We start from the raw sequence: 20,148 nt of genomic DNA, 5'->3' as shown, positions 1-20,148 counted from the left end.
TAATTGTTATATTTTTTTATACTGATTTACTACATTATTTTTAATTATTTATTTTTAGATATTTTATTTTTTAAATTACATTACATATTTTTTATATAAATTGAAAAATAAATGTTTTAAAAAATATTGAAATTGTAATTTTTTAAATATATTTTTAAATGTATATATATTTTATATAGCAGGCAATGATATCCTATGGAAGGAAATTCAAGTTACTATAACTACGATTAGAATTACTTTTCAGGATCAGTAGTGGGCTAAAAGATGCAGCAATGAGGTCTCTCCTCAAAACAGCTGAGTAAATCGGAATTCGTAGTTCGGCTGATTTGTGAGGAATTTTTTAAAGTTCCAAAACTCCACACAGGAATTTCCAAGTAAAACATGTCAATGTTAGCCTATGGAAGGAAATTCAAGTTACTGTAAGTATGGTTACATTTACTTTTCAGGGTCCGTCCTGGGCTCAAAGATGCAGCACTGACGTCTCTCATGATAACAGGTGAGTAAATCGGAATTCGTAGTTCGGCTGATTTACAGGAATCTTTTTAACTTCCAAAACTCCACACTTAGAAAATTTTCCATGTGAAACCAGTCAATGTTAGCCTGTGCACTGTTAACTCACTCTACCTTTTTCTCACTGTTGTGCCTCTGCTGTGACCCAGAGAACGCCCTGAGACCGTGCCTGCTTATGTTCTTTGTGAAAAACGTGCTTAACGGTAGCAGCATCATCTTTTTGGTGTCTAGGAACACACAGCCTATGTCCACACGTGCTGTATACTAGGTGGTGCGAAGGCGAGAGGTGAAAATGTAAGATTGCACGTAATGACCAGCCCCTGCTCAAAGCAGGTAGTGCAAGAACAGAGAGGAGAACGACTCACCATTGATGACAGCCCAAAACCAAGACTTGCAAAGGGTGGAGCAACTATCTGAAGAATCAGGATGGATAAGAGTTTAGTCTTACATCATTGTGAAATATGGAGAAAGTCTGAAAAGTAGCGAAGTACAAGAAGGATGTTCCTCAGATGAGATATTGGATGGACAACATTTTAAACAAAGGGATATTCTATGAAACTGTGGATGATAGTGGAGGTTCTGGAAAGCTGTGGAGGATGTATGCAACATTAGGAAATTGTATGCAGCGTGGAAGTAATATTCTGTGAATTGTAAAGAGTGTAACAATTCTGTAGGTTGCTGAAGGATAGGAGCCAAGTTCTGTAGTGTCAAAGCACACGAGTGACTTCTGTATTGTTGTGAAAGATGTGAGAGTAGTTATTTGGATTTGTGTGGAATAGAAGCAATGTCTATGGAACTAGGAAGGATGCAAGAGGAGCTCAAGAAAGCTGCTAACGGTGTTCTGTGGAGTTGCGAGGGATGGGGGGAATTCTGTGCAACTGTTAAGGAAACTGAACAAATGGAGGTGACTCAAGAGCTGTAAAAGGCAGCAGATGTGGGAAAACAGAAGACATTCTGCAAATTAGTTAGGGGGAGTTATGCATAGTTGTAAAACATGGGAAGAAATGTCTGTATATTTTGAAGGTGTAGATTTGTGATGGATGGGAAGTATGCTCTACACTTTTGAAGGATGGGGAAGTGCTATGAAGTTGAGAAGGGGTAGAAAGAGTTTGTAAAGATGTGAGAGCAGTTCTGCAGATTTTGAAACATGCAACAGTTTTGTATAGTTGTGAAGGATGGGAGGTAGGAGATAGAGTGTGGCACGCTAACCCCTGGGGGCATCTTGGTGCCTAGTACCAGAGGTGGTACTCACTTACTTTATCTACTTCGGAAGGATGAAGGGCTGGAATTGAAACCTGTGACAAGGAGGTCAAAGGGACATTCCTGACATGGTCAGAAGATAACCGAGAGAAGCAAGAGTGGCAACTACTTGACCCGAAGGAGGTCAGCAAGGGAAGCATTGAGATGCTGTTCAAAGTAGCACTGTATCTTCCTGGCCTGACAGGGTGGGTGAGCTGGTGAACTCAGCAGTGCTGCTGAGACCCCGAGGCTGAAGCGGAAATGTAACAGCGCCAGCACTTGGTGTCCCAGGGGGTCTGATCGCTATTGAGAGGTGCCTGTAGTCACCAATTCAAAGTAGTGTGTCACTGCAGTGAAGAGGTGAAACTCTCCATTTCAAACGAAAGAACTGGAAGCACCTAGTGTCTGACAACACCAGCCCATTTAAAACAGGCAAACAAGGGACGTCAGTGTAAACCGGCGATATCACTCAGTGACTCCTGGGCTCACTGTGGCCTGCAGATCAAAAGACTGAATCCAGCAATATTACTCGATGACTTCAGTGATCACTGTGGCGGAAGTGCAGATCACGAGACTGAATCCGGCAATAGCACTCAGTGACTTCAGGGATCACTGTGGTCTGCAGATGTCGAGCCTGAATCTGGCAATGACCGTCTCAGCCCTTCATCCTTCCGTTGTAAATAGGCTGGGAATCATTACATCTGGTTACGGTATGTCGTGATACTGTCACAAAGCTCACTTTGAGGGGCACTCCTTTGACAGAGGCCCGTGTCTGCTAGAGCACCAGAGGAGATCGTGTCCGCATCAGAGGAGAGGTGTCCGCAGCAGGAGTCAGGACAGGTTTAGGACAGAGCTAGCGAGCTATGGGGTGGGCTCACAGACGGAGACCCCCATGGCACACTTCACACTCTGCACAGGGCCGTGCATACACACTGCGAGGCACCTACAGACACTTCACAACTAACAGACAACGAATCTGGCAACACTGGGCTACAGTTCTAGCATTTACTGAAAAATTCAGAGCAGCGCCATTTTAAAAAGACAGAGGTCAGTCCCCCTAGAAAGTACAGCAAATGAGATTCTTCACTGGTGACGTTTGGCCAATGAGAGTTGCTCTAATTTTGATAGCGAGGCTTGGAATGCAAACAGTGCCGGATAGATTGACGTATCCTTCTTCGGGTTGAGAGATGATTGAAGTTTGAGCTAGTGCTGGTCATTGATTTAATTAAATTGTTGCCGGATGGATATAGAAAATTGGTGGTCTAGGAGTGACAGCAGAGAGGGACGGGGTCACAATAGTAGAGGCACAAGGAACGGAATGGCAGTCAACTTACACATTTATTATTGCAACTTTGTTTCCTCCGTGCCATTTCGACTACCAACTGCACACACTAGCTTAGTATTGGAAGCCCAGATTTGCCATACAACTCCTCCACTACCACCGCTTTCTAGAGCCACCAGGTTATGGATGAAATCGCCTGTCCTCAGGTCCCAAACCCAACCCTGCTTGCGTGAAGGGCATACAGCGCACTAAAGATGTATGCCAGTACAGGGTGTGGTTGCACTCGCCAGAGTCTGCGTTCCAGATCTTCAGTGTCCTGTCTGTGGAGCCACCAATCACTATATTATCTCTCATCTGAGAGGACCAGACGCCGCCTGTGTGCCCCACCAATGTCTGAACACACTCTCCTGTGATAGCAGACCACACCTTTAGCGTGTTGTCATCAGACCCGCTAACTATCTGGTTCCCACAGAACTGAAGACAAGTTATGACGTGATCATCATGTCCCTTTAGCACCTTAGGGGAACTGATGTCCCCGCTTCACCAGTTCATATCTATCTTGTGCTGCCTCATGAAACCAAATTTCCATGGACTGTACATGAAACCAGGTGTCAGCATCCTCCGCCGTCTCAGGTTGAGGGGTTCATCAATTCCTTCATCTCTTCATTTTTCCCGCCATAGCAAATTGTCCTCAGCCAGGATGCTCCAGTAGCGGCAGGTCTGAGCGGCTCGCAGAAGGTCCCGGGGATCTAAGAAGGATAGTATGTACAGGGCAAGCTCTTTGGGTAGTAAAGAGATGAAATCCAATGCGATAGCGAAACATATGGAGAAAGAACATGAAAGTCGGTGGGAATGTCTCAAATTCTGGGCCATAGAACAAGTGCCATTAAGTTTCATATTCATTAGAGAGCCTCCTGTTTTCAAATCATCATCATTATAAATGTGTGCAAATATAATAATAAACACATGTGTGCTGCAAACAAAAAGTAAATTCAATGTTTACAAATCATCGGCTTGCTGACTGTCATTGCGTCTAATACATAAAGAAAACACATAAATAGTGTACGGTATATGATCACCTTGTTGTGTGGCATCATAAGTTCATTTGTGCCAAAAAATAATTGTAATAATGAATTAGTGTGAAATTTTATCAAAAAAGTCTCGGGGTGAGCCGCGAACTCTTGTCAGTAGCTGAAACCCTCGGCAAAAGATGCACATACTGGTTGAGCTACGCCCCCGTTCACATGAAAAGCAGTCAGATAGGCGATATAGACCGGTTTACAAGCATGCAACCCAATTGGGTACAGCTGATATGAGCAAATACCTAAACATACCAGTGCACTTCTCAGTAAACATATGATTAATAAAAACTTATAAAAAAATAGCCTACCATGTGACACTGTCTGGATATTTAGACATATAACAATAATCAAATACACTACTGATTGAGATTTGGCTAGCTAGCAGCTTATTTGACCCTAGGGGGAAAAACCAGTGTACTAAATGCCTAATGGGGGATCATATACAAACTAATAACAATGTACAAATTACATATTGTTTCGGCCTCAGGGGCCAGCATTTGCATAACATTGTAAATCACGTTGGAACTGTGGCTCGATAACTTGCATCATATACTTGATTTGATATGGTTCACAGCGATCGATGAACTCATTCAATGCTAGCAACCTCTCGGGACCGGTCCACTTCTGAAAGGTACGCAGCCAGTCCTGCAGCTCTGCTGGAGGGGTGATGAAAGGGATTTGTCGATGCTGATGCCCATGGTGGTTGGTATTTCGCAGGTCCCCAAACGTTGTGGCACTGTTTATGCATTGTGCTAATGACCTAAAACTGCTGTACTCTGAGCCTTTGCATAACTTCTTTCCAGGAGATAGGGCTCTCACATCGACACCACTCTCAGACTTTCATTTCATCTTGGGCCGAACATGATGAATGAGGTTCCCCTCCTCAGTATGCTCCAGATAATCAATCCAGCGCTCATCCATCATATAATAGAAGTAGACATCACTGCCATCCTCTCCATCTTCGCTCCCTTCCTCCCCTTCATCCTCTCCTTGCACGCCAGAGCGGTCAGACTCTTCCGACTCATCCTCCTCTTCCTCCCCCCAAACGGCCTGAATCTCTGACTCTTCTTCCTCCTCTCTGCCCATGCCTCTGGAATGTTCCTGAGACACGTTGCCATTCAAAGCATCTCCTGTAGAACTGGATGGCCTTGGCTGTGTGTTGTTGTGCGAGCAGCTACCCCGGCCAGTATCACCACTGCACTGCCTCTTCCGGCACGTCAGGCGGTCACTGTTAATTTCCAGAATGCGGGTGGTAATCCCCTTCACATGCAGGAGATCTTCTAAGGAGTTGAACCCCTTCAGCTCCTCTCTCTTCCGCACGATGCCCCTGGCTCTCTTCCTGCCGATACCTCTCAGCACCCCCTCCAGCTCCTTGACGCCCGCTCGGTTGATGTCCACCGCGCTCCTCCGCTGCGGCTCCGGATCCTCCATGCTCTCTGTACCCGGGGATCTACTCCGACCGCAGCCAGGAAACTCCGAGGACCTACAGGCTTCCGTGCGCATTTATTATTATTTTGTTTTAATTGAGCTGGAATCCCATGTAAAAAAAAAAAAGCACGTTTTTTTTATCGGCAGGCGTGCCTATGCGAACCCCGCCTAGGGGGTCAGGGTGTTTCTACCCTGCCCCCTTTGCGTGTTTTCCACCTTTGTTTCCCTGCTTTCTTGTGCCTCAGTCTACCGAGGCACAAGATGGCTGCCAACACTTTCTGGTTTAGAGTGTTGACAGACAGTTGACAGCCAATTAGCATTCAGCTCGTGCTCGGGAAGGTACAGAATACAGTAAGCTTACAGTAAGCTTACCGTAACACCTCCAATATATATCTATGATTTTACTTATGATTTTCTCACAAACTACTGAACGGATTTACACCATTCAACAAAAAGCGTGATCTGCGAACAGAACTCTACCTTTTTGCCAAGTTTGGTGTAATTCCGTTCAGCCGTTCGGGCTGTAGCCCTGGCTAAAGGTCCTATGGGAAATTGCATGTGGAAAACACGTGACGGAACACCGGACAAGAAAAATACTTATTCACGATGGCACGCATATGTTCCAAGATTCTCAATTTGACAGGATTGATCGTGCTCCCTACGTATTTTAAACCACAGGGACATCTCAAACAATAAACTGCAAATGTGGTATGGCAATACATAAACTTGTTAATTTCCGGTGGTCCGTCATTTTTCCATAAAACATAAAAGTGACAGAAATCTACTGCAATATTTTTGCCTGGAGATTTTTTCAGAGAGTCCAAGGAAGGTGATAGAATGCAGAAATTACGGAGATTGGAATTCCGTTATATTAGGGATTTACAGACCAAAGTCCCAGGAGGCTTAAACAGTGGGAGGAGCTGGCAGTGCACCTAGGCAGCTAAGGTAGCGATACACACCATCCTTAGGGATTTATTGATTTGATTGTTGAACTGAACAGTAGATTAGTTGTTATGCTGTATATAGAGTCCTATAGTTTGACTGAAAGACATTAATTTTTGGGATTCGTTTTCTAATAACACTTTTTATGCACTGGGGGACTGTATGCACATTTCACAATGATGCAATGATATAATGATGAGTTGATCAAATTTGCATGGTGATTTATATGATTTTTGATATGTTATGGGTTTATATTGTGAGCCATGCAGGCACACTGATAATGATTTAACTTGTGATTTCACCATTCACTTGGAGGGCGTTTGAGCAATCTTTACTGGTTGCCATTGCCGATCCACGGAAAGATTGAGTGTGATATGATGCAATTGGCATTATCGTTAAGGAAAATCTTCATGTTGCGTATGCCATTTTAGGCACAAAAGAGACTAATGTGATGAATGCATTTGTTCATACTTGTATTATGGCGCGCGTTATTGAGCGAGCCACCGGGAGTCCCTTCTTTGTTTTCATGATGTTGTGCCTGCTATTAAGATGGTAAGCATATATTTAACAAGGACCCCCTGAGTACACGGAAATGCAGTTCCTAGACCAGGGAAAAATAAGCAATTGATATGTACCAATCTAGGCAACAAACAAAATAGGAATTGGAAGGGAACTGAGCTACAACGTTGGTATTTGCTAAAAAAATCACAGTTTATTCAGAATTGACAAAACACATACAATATCACATTTCAAAATCAATATCAGCAACAACAAATTTTACACAATAAAAAAATCAGAACATCATCTAAAAAAGATCCAATTGTTTATATGGATACATATAAGGTAAAAAAAGGGGGGTGTAAAGAGAGTGTGGCAAGTTATTTCTCTACGCGCGTTTCGGCGAGCCAGCGCCTTCTTCTGGAGCAGCCACGAACATTTCTAAAAGGAAAATTATATACAAGGAAAATTATACATAATATCAAATATATTCTTTAAAGCACGGTTTAAAAACATGCAGTTTACCAATTCTAGCACTCTAACAGTAGTCTCAGTACTTCCTATTTACATTGGTCATAATATGTTGACATATCCACATTTTTGATTTCGTTTCCTTGCTTTACTGGCAGTAACAGAATTGAATGGCATCTGAAGATATAGTAACAGATATGGGGACCTATAGTTAGAAAAAGCTGGCGGATATTGTTGTGGAGCCATGCGATTCCAACTATAGTATGTGTTCACAGGAATTGATACACTGTATGGGAGTAGTGATTCCAAAGGTTGGAGTCATGGAACTTTTAAAGGGATATATAATAGAAAGTTCCTAGAAATAGTTGTGAATAGACTTCTACGTTTCTCTCAGTTATAAGCCACTTATAAGAAGATAGAAAATTATATCTAGAGCAACAATAGCTACTACTGATTCTGCGTGAGAGATTATGCTCTCCTATTTTTTGGAAATAAATGGATGGTGCCACGCAGCGCGTTACACTTAGACACCGAAGAAGGAACTTTATCCGAAACGCGTCTGTCTGTGCAATAAAATACCCCTTTGCCAACATTCCAGAGAGTGCTGCTTTCTTTCCCATGGATTGGGGAGGATTTTGAGCTTTTGAATTTCCGCGGCACACCACCCGTCTGATGAGTGACTCGCCTTCTTGGTGTACGAGGAGCAGGAATATATATATATATATATATATATATATATATATATATATATATATATATATATATATATATGCTTCCAATTGCCCAAGACAATGAGACGCACCACCCCAAGAAAATGTGGGGGACCTGGGGCTGGGATCCACCTGCCCCTTGTGGTAAACACCGCCAAGTATAAAAACAGTGTCCGCTCAAGGAAGCCCATTTGCGGGCTTACATCAACTTACCGACAGTGTATTGATGCTTCAACATTTTCGGAACTGCAAGATCCAGAATGCCCCGCAGTCTCAAACGAGCGGCCCATACAGGGGGTGGAATTAGACATAAAAGGAACTGCACCGGAAATGGCATCACTGTAGCTGGGAGCCTCTGAGGAGAAGTTCAATACTTCGAAACGCGTCAGGCAATATCCCACAAGACAGCTGTTAAAGGACTCTGCGAGTGAGAGACTGCTTGTAACTGAATAAAGCCTGGCTTCACGACGGTGCTGGCGTGCGACTCATTGTCTTGGGCAATTGGAAGCATACATAAATATATATATATATAGAAATTGGGATTTCTTGTTTTTTTAATGAAGGGCCCTCCTCCTTTTGTGTGTCGCGGTACTGTGTGACCTGTGATACATTGAATAGACATCCGGGGCCTTATTGCATAAATTACACACTTTCCTTGTTTGCACCACGGTGCACGTTTAAATAGGTGAAGCGTGAACAAACAGGGAAAGTGCACCATTATGCCGCGAATTCTCTGGTAGATGCTGCTCTACCAGAGCATTTTCGACCAGTATCACTTCTTCCATTTAATGGTATTTTATTGGGGAAATATGTAAGCAGGATCCTGTCACAATTTATGGAAGACCGCATTTGGCTACACCCCACACAGATGGGGTTCAGGCCTCGGCACAGCATGGAAACAGCTTTGATAGCAGTATCCGAAGAATTTAAAATCACCCGTAATCAAGGTGGATCAGCAGTGATACTACTTCTAGATTCAAGCGCAGCATTTGACACCATTGATTATTCCATTCTAGCTAACAGACTCCAGGAAATCGGCATTCAGGGCAAAACACTGGAGTGGTTAGGGTCCTTCTTGGAGGAATGATCCTTCCAAGTCATGGAAGTCAATCTCATCTCAGACAAAAAGCCGCTGACATGCGGGGTGAAACAGGGTTCGTCTTTAAGCCCCACGTTGTTGAACATTTATACGGGGTCATTGGCTGACATAGTTCACAAATTTGGCATTTCCATGGTTTCATATGCTGACGATACCCAGCTGGTGGTTTTACTTGATTCTAGGATCGATGGTAAATTGGTTCAGTTGGCACCATGTCTAGAAAGCATGGTAAAATGGATGACAGGGAGCTGTCTGAAACTGAATGGGAACAAAACTAAACTGATGGTCCTCGGAAATTCAGGCGTCCTCAGGCCTCTATCCAGTTCGCCAAGCTGCTGAGAGATCGCTCCAGTCCTGAGTACTGCCATAAAAAATCTCTGCTTCTGGATGGATAAGGAGCTGACCATGGAGACCCAAGCAAACAAAGTGGCAGGTATTTGCTTTGGCGTGCTCAGAATGCTCCATAATATCCTTGAGCTGATTCCCCTACAGCTAACAAAAACAGCTATACATGCTCTAGTTGCATCACGTTTGGATTATGGCAACTCCCTCTTTCTGTGCGCGCCTAAATATGTCATAAAGAAATTACAGATCGTGCAGAATGCTGCAGTCAGGCTTCTGTGTAAGATCCCAATTCAGGAACCAGTGGGAAAGCATCGAAGAACTCTACATTGGCTCCCAATTGAGGCGAGAGTCAAGTTTAAAGCACTCTGCCTAACACTTGGAGCCATAAATAATAAGGGACCTTACAATATCAGAAATCTGGTGGGCTAACACCGCCCCAACAGATGCCTGAGATCCAGCACTGAGTGCCTTTTAAAAACTAACAGAATAAAATGGGGTGGAAGAACCTTTTCCCAGGCTCCCAAGCTATGGTCTTCACTTGCTTGGGAACTTAGATTCATAGCTACAGAAGCGACCTTCAGGAAAAAGCTGAAGACTCGGTTGTTCCACGAGTTCTGCTAATCTCTGCTCCTGCTGCCTGTACCGTATATTACGCTTAGCAATGGGAAACCTTTGGGCAGCCATGCGCTCTACAAATTCCACATAACATAACATAACACCACCCTCAGGGCAGCCGTGAACTTGCCCTGGGTTCAGCACATTCAAGTGAAATACGGAGAGGCTGCTTCAAAGCAGCGCCATGTTTCACTGTGCAGGTGGCAACCCAACTGTGTTTCAAAGAGGCAAGCGAGATCCCTTTGCAGGCAGGTGCAGTGAGTTACTACATCCCCCTGCAAGGGTCTTTCTGGGGGTCTACAAGACTCATTTTCTCCCCTCCACTGGGCTGCCTTTAGAAAGCATGCTCAAAGTGCACCATCTTTTTGTGGCTCATTTGTAGGATGCGTCCTAAAGGCATCTTTGCCTCTGGGTCTGCATCCATCACATGATGCGGGCACAGAGACAAAGTGATTCCCTCATTTGCAAGCGGTCACACCCCCATGCAAATGAGGGAATGCCTTCTAATGATAGCGTTGGTGCTACATGTGTGCCAGTGCTATCTGTACTACAGAAGGGGCCATATAAGCATGTGCTGCCCCTTCTCTAACACCAAAGTGCCCCAGGTGTGCACAAAGCAGGCGCACATGCCTGGTGTGCCCCCGGGGCACTCTCGGCAATATGGCCCTGATTGGTTGAAATTACTGTCTTTCTACAACTATAGGAAGCTCCCTCCATTTCAACCTCATTTGAGGGTAGCACTTAGGTGGGGATACTTGTGCTGAACCCTGCTTTTTTTGCGGGAACTGTCCACATTTTGGGGGATTTGTTCTTTTTTTTAAATGGCATCTGGTGATGGCAGACCCTAAGTTATGGAGGTAGAAGAACAGACTTCAAGAACACCAAAGGAGTAAGTGGTGGGGAATTCCTTTCCATCCCTCCAGGGGTGAAGAGTCAGCAAAGATTATCAAGCGCAATCTTCGATTAAGCACTTTATCAGAGGGACTGCCAAATAGTTCTCATCAGGGAGGAGAACGCATATGAGGGTGACGCATCCACTTCTCTCGTGCATAACATGGACATGAGGATGAGGAGGAAGAACAGGCATCAACATCTAACACTGCACCATATGTTGGACCTGTGGACAGTGTCCTTTCAGTAGTGCCTGAGCGACAGCACAACTTAAATCCTGCCTACCAGTCTATGGTGATTTACTGTAGCAGAAGTTTTAATATGGTCATTGCCGAAGAGGAGAGTTCATCTGTAAGAGATAAACTGGTAAGAGAATATCAGTGCTCTCAGAAGAAGTCATTTTCTTGCATTCACTCTCCGAGTTGCCTTTTTTTTTAATTGATCTCCAAAGAGTTTGAAAAAGTCCAAAAAAGAACAAAAATGCTTAAAAGAAAATAAGGTTCTTCTTAGAACCAACTTCATTGGTATAAAAATAGAAAAATGTAATGTTGTTTGTAGTGTGTGTCTGTTTATCCTAGTGGATCATAATAGGATGCTACTGCAGTCTATACATAATATTATATGTTATGTCTATTGTAAGTGAAAAGCAAACAGTTGCAACAATAGATTTATTCAGATTTGCACAGATTTCGCTTCAGGTTTGCCTTACTTTTTTAACACAGAACTAATATGAAATTGAGGTTGATATTTACAAACCAACGCAAATGGCAATCTGTCTGTAACCAATACTAATGCCCACTTAATGAGGCTTGAGTGTCTGGATGGAGTGGGCTCTCCATGCAGACGTCTGCACAAGAGTTTGTGCATTGTAGGGACTTGGCCAACCACGTCTCATTGACTGCGCATGAGAATTTGGCTATCCACAAACGGTCCTTCACAAGCTGAAGGCTATGCTTAGTAGAGCCTTGGCCACTTAATGAGGTTGAGTGTCTGCAGGGAGCGGGCTATCTGAGAAGACGTCTGTATAAATAGAATCCGACCACCCTCCTCACACTAATTGCGCACACAAGGTTAAGGATGAAGGCTGTAGATAGTAGGAACTTGACTATCTAATGGGGCTTGAGTTTCTGGAAGGAGTGGGACCTCATGAAGACTTCTGCACTAAGCAAAAGCTGTGCATTGTAGGGGATTGGACACCTGTCTCTCATTCACTGCGGATGACAGTTTGCTTACCCCACAAAGGATCATGATCAGGGCGACTTCACCACCTGATGGGGTTTGAGTGTCTGGAGGGAGTGGGCACTCAGGGAAGAGTTCTGTACAAAGCAAAGTCTTTGCACTGTAGGCAAATGGCCTTCTGTGTTTTATTCATTGTGCACAAGAGATTGCCTACCCACAAATTGCCCGGTAAAGGGTGATGGCTGTGTGTTGTAGGGGCTTTACCACCTACTGTGGATTGAGTTTAGGCCACTTAGGGCTAGATGTAGGTGGGCTAATACCGGTCGGTAACGGCCGAAAATCGGTAAATTTCCCGTTACCAATTGGTATTTAGCCCTTTGCGATGTAGGAGACTGTATTTAAGGATTCTGAAATTTACCGATTCGTTATTTTAAGGAATCGGTAAAATACCGATTCCTATCGGTAAATTACCAAATCCTTAAATCCTATGTAGGGAGCATTTTAGTGAGTGCATTTTTGGTTTAAGAATTCGTTATTTACCACCGATTTAGGGCATGTATGTGCACCACAAGTGCACACATGCACGATTCAGGGGTGCAACAGGGTGTCAATGTGACACCCTGCCATTCTTGAATATGTTCCCCCTATTACCGATTCGGTATTTACGGAATCAGTAATAGTGAATGGCTTCCCATTCATTCCTATGGGCCTCCAGGCCCATAGGAATGAATGGGAAGGTATTCCTTATTACCGATTCGGTAAATACCGAATCGGTAATAATGAATATTACCGAATCGGTAAAATTTACTGATTTTTTACCTAATTCTATTTACTGATTCTTGAATACCAAATCGGTAAAATTCGGCATTTAGGAATCGGTAAATAGAAATTACCTACATCTAGCCCTAAATTCTTTCTCAGACACTATTAAGGAAAGGATACTCTGACATATAACTCAGGGTAGCGACTGAAGAATATTGAATAGAGATCCTACTTTGCATCTGATCAGACTAGCTGCTCTTGACCGTCTGATTCTGTCCTCGTATACACCCTACCATCTGAAAGAACCACGTGACAATCAGCTATTCAAAACCCTTGAATAAGTAAATTCATAAATAAATAAATAAATAAAATGATGCTGCCTCTTCTGTTCAAGACTAGATAGAACAACCCCTGGGGACGCTCGGTCTCTTTCAGGGCATTGATTTACTCCTTTCCTGCTCGGCCTCTTTCCCGCCAGCTCATTCACACGACAGAACGGCTTTATTTGGCTCTGCCACTGTTAATTCCAGACCTTTCCTGGTGCCAGTTGAACTCCCCAGTGAGCGCAGCTCCTCGATGAATATTTATTTCTCATGTCTTGACTAACGTCTGGAAGGCGAGCCCGGAGACACTGCTGTTCGGCGCTTGGATTGCGTAAGTCCCACTGGTGAGAGGGCTCAGAGCGCGCATCTCTGCTGAGCGCGTGCGGGGCTGCGGAGGAGACAATGCAAAGATGCTGCTCGCTGAAGATGCAAAGACGCTACCCATTGAGGGACCGCGAAGGATGCTGGAGGATTTCTCTCTTTTGTTTACACCTGTTCTTGTCCTCCCCAATCGCTCAAGGAGGCTCTGATCTGCCACCTGAGCTCTGACAGGGGACCATTCTCTCACCTTTCTTCTCCAGCTGCTTCAAACAGAGGGCTGCTCCTTCCTTCCCTCCTCAATAATGTTACACAAATGACTATATTGTCTCAGCAGCAGCCCACGCACAGCACGTTAATTCAATGCATCAGTTTGTCTTTTGAACAGTGGGGAACACACAATGCGCATATACCTGTAAAAGGGGGGGGGGGGTTGAAAAACAGTAGGTTGAAAGCAATGGTGGGAGACTGAGGGGTTCAGGGTGAGTGTTTGAGGGCTAATGAAGTGGGTTGCGACATGGAAGTCCATAATGTGCTGGCGGGGGTGTAACGCAGGCTCCTGCGGGAGCTGTGGCCAAGGGGTCCCCTTCAGAGGATCCCATTACACCCAAAGCCAATGCATAGTTGTGAGCTATGGGACACTCTGAGGCCCCAGCGCCCATTTTGCAGTGGGCCCCATCATTTTACGCTACACCACTCTATGCTGGGTGACTTTGGGTAGCATTGATGGACACAGCAGCAGCGTAATGCGGCCCATTTACAACGTGAAGCATCTAAGGAGATGCGTCACATTGTAAAGCCCTGCGTCACATTATACCTGCATCAGGAATAATGTATGCAGGGTGGGCGTTCCAATGCAAAAATGCCTCGTAGAAGTGACGCAGTGAAATCTACAAGATTTTGCTGCACCACTTCTAGGACGCCGCTGCGTCAAATTCTCACGCCTGCTCGAAGCAGGCTTAAGGAGTGCACCAGCACAATGAGGATAGGCCTCCCCCTGCATTGCTGGAGTTGCGTCACGACTCCAGCAATGCGTGAATTTTGCGTCCACAGGTGCGTCAGAATTTCTGACGCATCTGTCAATCCTTGCACTATGGTGCGCCGTATTGTAAATAAGGCGCATCCATAGTGGCGCAAGGGTTTCTCAAAGTGGTGCGGGGGAAGTGACGCATCTTCACAGATGCGTCACTTTCTTGTAAATTTGCCCCTAAGAACAAATTTTTTGTTAATATTTTGGATAACCTAAACTGTATGGTGTTACACGTGGTGATGGGTGAGAGGTGAGGCAAAACATTCCATACCATGCAACACATGACACATTAAAATACTTTACAATATTTACATTGGAAAAAAGACAAAGGGAGAAGAGGATAGATAACATGTGGATGATGTATTCAACCTTTACATTTTGATTCAGGGGATTTTATTTTCAGAACAGTTTGGGAGATGTAGGGAGGAGATGGAGGACACGTCAGTAGGGAATGAGTTCCAGTGATGAGATCCAAGCAAGTTAAACAACAGAAAACTTGAAGTGGCTCATAGAAATTTGGGTGTGGCTAGAAGGTTTTGGTTTGCAGAGTAAACATTGCAAGGGTGTACGTGCCAAATAAAGGTTTTAACTAGGTAATTAGGAGGTGTTTCATTAATTGCTTTGAAGACTAGTGCAAGTAGTTTGCCCAAAGCCTTATTTTTGGCAGATAACCTTCTTACCCGGTGCTGATTGCTAGACCTGGCACCATTGGCGTAAGTCTCACTTCTATTTTTCGCTTTTGTCTCCTCTGTGTGTGCTGGTGTTAGATATTCTGGGCGCTGTGCTACATTCAGTGCCACAGCGCAAATGCTCCCTATTGTAAATTGACTGTATGAATTGGTATAATCCTAAGTAACCCAAGGAACATGATAGGAAAGTCAAATGTAGTATGCCTGAGCTCAAAATATGAAAGTGCATCTTTTAGTGACGTTTTTATTTATATATTCTGTGATTGAAAATACCACTTTTAAGAAGTAGGTATTTTTTTACCTAAACCTTCCAGTGTGCTCTGCTGTTATGTGTATTGGCTGTCTGGTTTTGGAGGGTCAGGGCAGGCTGAGCCCGACCTGGATTGAATAGAGAGATCTGCAGTGGAGTATAGGGAGGGGTGACCCTTTGATCTGAGCAGGGCTGTGCCTGGCAAGATGAATGATGGCTCCACCTCCCACTGTGCGTCTGATGGCAGACCCCCTCTTCCTGAAAGACAAGATACAGCCTTGTAAACAAAGTGCTCCAAGACAACACCAAACTGGTTCTGGCTGGGTTCAGTGATTTGTGACTTTTTGAGAACAAAGATTTTTGGGATATAAAGATCTGTGCTAAAACCCCTGCATGGTGTGTTACTTCGGGATGTCAAGACAAACCTCTGTCCCTGTAACTAGAGGGAAAGGACTCTGAAACTATCCTCCTTCTTGCTGAAGCAACTACCCAAGGGCCTGATTTGAGCTTGCCTCCTGCCGAAGTCTCAGGGACATTAGACTTCTCCCATCAGCCGTCCGGATTCCTATTTGAGGGGGATTCACCTCGCAGGTGAGGCCTCTGTTGAGATTTCCAGAGCCTCTGGGTCTACTGCTGGGAACGCAGGCTGAAAGTCATCGCATCGCTATTGTAGGCCATCGCAGCTGAGGAGCTGTTGCCGCTGAGAGCCCACATTTGCCTGTGTTACCAAAGTCATCGTGATCGCTATTGTAGGCCACCGCAGCTGAGGAGCTGTTGCGGCAGAGAGCCCGCATTTGCCTGTTACCAAAGTCATCGTGATCGTTATTGTGGGCCGCTGCAGCTGAGGAGCTGTGCCGCTGAGTGCCCGCATTTGCCGTCCTACGAGAATCATCGCAATTGCTATTGTGGGCTGCTGCAGCTGAGGAGCTGTGGCACTGAGTGCCCGCATTTGCCGTCCTACGAGAATCATCGCAATCGCTATTGTGGGCTCTGCAGCTGAGGAGCTGTGGCGCTGAGTGCCCGCATTTGCCGTCCTACGAGAATCATCGCAATCACTATTGTGGGCTCTGCAGCTGAGGAGCTGTGCCACTGAGTGCCTGCATTTGCCGTTCTACGAGAATCATCGCAATCGCTATTGTGGGACGCTGCAGCTGAGGAGCTGTGCCGCTGAGTGCCCACATTTGCCGTCCTACGAGAATCATGGCAATCGCTATTGTGAGCCGCTGCAGCTGAGGAGCTGTGCCGCTGATTGCCCGCACTAGTCACCACTTCGAGGATCTTGCTATCACCTGTATGTGCAGCTGGGTGCCCGCCTTTAAGTCCTGTGCCAGGATTATCGTGAGTGCACGCCACGGACCGCTACAACTGGGAGCTGAGGCCGATGCGAGTCCGCCTATCATCACCAAAGCTTCCTTGTGAGGCTCCGTGCCATGCCCCTGTAAATCTCAGGTACATTGTGCATCACTGGGTCGCGTGGACCCGGCCTCAAACTAAGTTTTTTCCACACGCTTTTTGAGTCCTCTATTGCTTTTGAAGTGAATCTGTAATTATGTGCATTGTGGTTTCTTGATCACTTTTGAGCCTTGTGTTAAGCCTATATAAAGATACTTATTTTTCTTTAGCTACTTGTGTGGTGTCCCTTTGTAGTGACTTCACTGCATTATTGTGCATGGTCATAAATGCTTCACACACTGCCTCTGAGATAGGCCTGTCTGCTCGTGCTACGTTACCACAGGGTTGAGCAGGGGTTATCAAAAAGTGTAGCCCCCTTACTCTGACTTAGGAAGAAGGATCCCTATTTGGACCTCGGCGCTAGCCGCTGCCGAATAGAGATTCCCATTTCTAACACTGATAATATGACAAAGGGATATGTCTGAGGCGGTTATAGAGAGTCAGAGCGGTCAAATGCATTATCTAGTGGGGAACATTGATTTAGCAGGAGTGAGGGTGAAATGTAATAGGGCGAGCAACAGTTTTATCTGACAATCAGATAGATGCTGTTTTAGTACACCATAAGAATAAGGGAAAGCTAGTGGGTTTGAGGCAGCCGGAGACTTGTGTTTGCTCCCGAAATGTAGAGGAGAGAGAGAGAGAGAGAGAGAGAAAAGGAGCTGGCCAAGGACAAACTCTAAGGGACACTGACTGGTAGAAGAGTTGGTGGTGAGAGAGAAATGTACCCTGAGCCAGAGAAGGTTTGTTTAGAAAGATAAAAAAGAACCAGACAACTGCTTTACCAGCAATGCCTAGAGTGAATAGTTGAGGCATGTATTTACTTATTGATCTTTTTTTTCATTTATTTTTTTAAGTTCAAGTTTATTGAAACCAAAACATAGCATAGAATACAGAATGTAATACACTCAATCAATGAAAGGTATATGAGATACAAAAATAAAATTGAGAAGGCATAATAAAACGGAATCAATAAACACCTATATCTAAGTCATGGAAAAGGAAAACAAGGGGGGAAAAGGAAACAAAACAAAAAGGGAAGTGAAGTATGAACATTTCATAAAATATAACATTGTATGCAGATATTAAAACTTAAATAAAATGTATACAATTGACAGCGAGTAATAAAAAAGCATAAAACTTTATAAATCGAAGGAAAAAGATAAATAAGCAAAATCATGGCGGCTTATGAACATCATCAGATGGATTTTGGTGGGTAACAATAGTATTTTGAGGAGAGGGAGAGGTTTTGGAGAGGTAGGTAGTAAGAGGAATCCATAATAGGTCTCGTTTAACAGCTAAGGAAACAGGGGTAACATAATTGGTATCAAGCCTATGGTGAAAACAAATAGCATTCCACCAAGCTGAATAACTGACTTTGGTAGAATCTTTCCAATTAGAGGTAATCATATGAAAGGCTATGGCCAAAAATAAGTCAAGCAACTTATAGTGAGAAGGGGAGAGTGGTAAATCCGGAGACAAAGAACCCAAAAGGACGTTGGAAAGGGAGAAAGGGAGTGTGAAACCAAAAATGTTGTGCAAACGGGACCAAATCAATTGCCAAAAGGAAGCAATGTTGGGGCAGTGGAACAACATATGAAGTAAATCAGCAGATTGGCAAGGACAGGACCAACACTTAGGCGAAATGTCCTGGGAGAATGTGGCCAATTTCTGTGGAGTTAATAGTAAACGGTGATATAAAAAGTAAAGAGACTTATTGATCTTTTTTAAGTGGCTAAAATATCCCTCTGGGAGATGCTTTAGAGAGTCAGATAAAGAGTGGGAAGACGACGGAAAGAGGGTTGAAGGTTGGTCAGCAACCTTTGCAGTTCTCAGAGATACCACGCCTATTTATGAAGGAATTGTATACCACAAGAACATAAACACGGGACATAGGTCCTACATCGTCAGGAAAAGTGAGGTTATAAAGTGAGATGTAGGCTGACTGAGGTGGCAGAGGCCCTGTCAGAGGCGAATTCGAAGTAATTGGCCGGGTGCTTCCGGGAAGAAGCCCAAGTGGGCCGCCTGTTCATGATGTTGGGAAAGAGTGAATTCCAGAGGCCCCATTTTACAGTGCTACAATATACAAACCTCCTCAATTAATTTATATAAATAAATACATGAATTAATTCGTGCCATTCAAAGGCGAGGGACAGCTTCTCTGAAGGGGCATTGTCAGAGCAGGTCTCTTAGTCTTTTGATGTGGGTGAGGATGTGGATTAAGCAATAGGCATTGATTAGTGTCTGCCAGGAATAAAGATTTCTTCCTGGAGGCCAGATATGTGCAATATACAGATGTCTTAAATTCTGACCATGGAGGTAATGGGGAGCTAATGGAACTGTCTTAGGGGTATATTCACAAGAACTTGTGCTAAGCATCACCAAAAAATGCTAACGCAACTTTACACATAGCAACCGATCACGGGAAAATAACCCCATGTCAACGTGGAATTCACAACAAGGTGGTACCATGCGATAGTTTGCTGAAACCGTGGCCAATGTCCGCAATACAACCACTTTGACGGAGATAAAAACACAAACTGCAACACAAAAAAAGTGTGATGAGCCCATTCGTGATGAGGAATGAGGGATAAGCACCGTCAGGACCGCGACACACACGGCAGGCGGGAATAAGCACAACAAAAGCCTGAAAAAGAAAGACAAACCAAACGGAAAACAACAAACAAGCACAATGAAGGCAAACCGAGCCAGCATACAACCACACAAGCGCAACAAAACATTGTACATGTCAGGCCATCTTGGACAAGGAGAATGCATCCTGAGAGCGGAGGAGGATAATGGAAGAAAACCAGAACATCTGGAATGATGCAAAACGCACAAACAAGCAGAAACACGCCAGCAACAAGAAGGCAGCAATGCACACCGGAGGTGGGAGTCCAGTGTCACACCAGGAGATGGATGATATTGAGGAAATGATGTCCACTACATCAGTCTGGAGATGGTGGCAGGACTCGGGGCTCAAAAACTGCCCAAAACAACAGACACAACTGCAACAGGGAGAGGAACCAGCAGGGA

The 20,148-nt window shown here is 44.5% G+C and overlaps 1 pseudogene; it reads right to left on the bottom strand.

Annotated features, from left to right (window-relative positions):
- Nucleotides 1-3,211: 3,211 nt before the first annotated feature.
- On the bottom strand, nucleotides 3,212-5,616 carry LOC144752558 (uncharacterized; annotated as a pseudogene).
- Nucleotides 5,617-20,148: the final 14,532 nt, after the last annotated feature.

This window comes from Lissotriton helveticus, chromosome 5_1 (assembly GCF_964261635.1).
Source record: "Lissotriton helveticus chromosome 5_1, aLisHel1.1, whole genome shotgun sequence".
Classification (NCBI taxonomy): Eukaryota; Metazoa; Chordata; class Amphibia; order Caudata; family Salamandridae; genus Lissotriton; species Lissotriton helveticus.
The sequence above is the reverse complement of the archived record's forward strand: the minus strand, read 5'-3'. Positions and strand labels throughout refer to the sequence as shown.